The sequence below is a fragment of the Abrus precatorius genome, unplaced genomic scaffold (genome assembly GCF_003935025.1).
Source record: "Abrus precatorius isolate BTA unplaced genomic scaffold, Abrus_2018 Scaffold3, whole genome shotgun sequence".
NCBI lineage: Eukaryota > Viridiplantae > Streptophyta > Magnoliopsida > Fabales > Fabaceae > Abrus > Abrus precatorius.
Genome location: NW_020874373.1, coordinates 8,822,650 through 8,824,521, shown reverse-complemented (window position 1 = coordinate 8,824,521; position 1,872 = coordinate 8,822,650). Strand labels below are relative to the sequence as shown.

Below are 1,872 nucleotides of genomic sequence, written 5' to 3'. Positions count from 1 at the left end.
TTTTATAATTTTTGTTTTTATTTTATTTTACAATTTATTTTAATGTATGCTCACTCGTTTTAAGTGCTCTACAACTTGTTTATTTGATCTGGAGATTGAAAGAACAGTTCATAGAAAAAAAAAACGAAGAAGTGAGAAAGCAAAGAATGACAGAGGGAAGGAGATCAATTCAAGATTACATGACACCCACTGCTAGAGGCACTCCTGGAAGGATCGCAGCCCGTAATGTGGAGGCAAACAATTTTGAATTAAAATCAGCACTCATAACCATGGTCCAGAACTCTATACAGTTTGGAGGCATGCCTAATGAAGACCCCAATCTCCATCTGACAAAGTTTCTCTGACTGATAGATACCATTAAATACAATGGAGTCTCCAACGATGCTATTCGACTCTGTTTTTTCCCGTTCTCGGTATCTGAAAAGGTGAATGCTTGGTTTGCCTCACTCCCAGCCAACTCCATCACAACTTGGAAAGACCTCACTCAACAATTCTTAGAAAAATACTTTCCTCCATCAAGGTCCTCAAAACTCATGACGGAGATATGTTACTTTTAACAATATGAAGCAGAATCCTTGTTTGAGGCATGAGAGCGGTTTGGAGAGCTTTTGAGGAGATGTCCTCATCATGATTTTTCGACATGGAGATAAGTGCAAATCTTTTACAGTGGCCTATCAACCACCACCAGTGCTACAATTGATGCCGCAGCAGGAGGGTCCCTCATAAGAAAAGATCCAAATGATGCATACAAACTAATAGATGAGATGACATCTTCTAGCTTCTAGTGACACACCGCTGACTCTTACGACATTAAGAGAAAAGAGACCACCCCGGTCTACCAAGCAGAGAGCAGCAGCCTACTAATAAACCAAATGGCAGCCCTTGTAAAACAACTAAAATCTTTGATGAAGGCTCAAGACCAACCTGTAAGAGCGCCTGCAAACCCAGAATCTAAGCAAGATGAGGAAAATTTCATGGGCAATCACAGTTTAGGATGGAGGAGTAATCCTCCTAACTTTTGGGGGAATGGCTTTGGAAGCCAAAATTCGAGTGTTTATCACCCTCCCCATATGCAAAATCAAGAAGCAAGACCAGAAGGGAAGAAGCCCCTAGATCTCAGTCTAACTTTTAAGAACAAATAATGCAATATGTGCATTACTCTAATAAGAGGATGACAAAGCTTAATCCAAGTTGGACCAACATATTGAGAGAACTAATAAGAGGTTCGCAGAGGTCAAATATGAAATACAAGTCAACTTTTCTAAGATGAGTGCACAATTGGAACAAATTACGAACCTTCTAAGTCAAAGAGTAATGAGAACACTGCCATCTCAGCCTGAACCTAATCCAAGGGAGCAATGCAATGCCATCACCCTTAGAAGTGGAAAGAAATTACAAGAATCGCAGAACAGAGGCACATGCACGCCCATGCTTGTTGAGAAGCACGCCCATGCTGATTCTTCATGCACGCCCTTACTGAAATTGAAGCACGACTGTGCTTATACAAGCACGCCCATGACAGTGATAAAAGCACGACCGTGCATCACTATGAGCAAGACCGTGCTTCAAGCGAAGAGCCTGAAAAAGAAAAGAAGGAAGAGTCTCTTGTTCAATCAAGGCCTTATGAGCCTAAGATACCTTTCCCATAGCGGCTGCAAAGTCACCCTCCTTATGATAAAGAGTTCCACAAATTCTTAAACTTATTAGGCAAAGTGATGTGATCTTAGGAGCCAAAGGATCACACATGTATACACTTTTTGTACTGGCTTTGTTCATGTCTAGAATAGTTTGTTTTGGGCCTTGTATTTTGGCCATGGGCTCGGGAAGCCCTTTGGGCTTTAGGGTGAAGTCTTTTGTATTTTTGTCTGGGCT

The 1,872-nt window shown here is 41.3% G+C and overlaps 1 non-coding gene across 1 annotated transcript; it reads right to left on the bottom strand.

Annotated features, from left to right (window-relative positions):
• Window positions 1-527: 527 nt before the first annotated feature.
• On the bottom strand, window positions 528-634 carry LOC113864122. Its single transcript, XR_003504726.1, has one exon. It is a non-coding gene; the product is annotated as a small nucleolar RNA R71 (small nucleolar RNA).
• Between the last annotated feature and the right edge of the window lie 1,238 nt (window positions 635-1,872).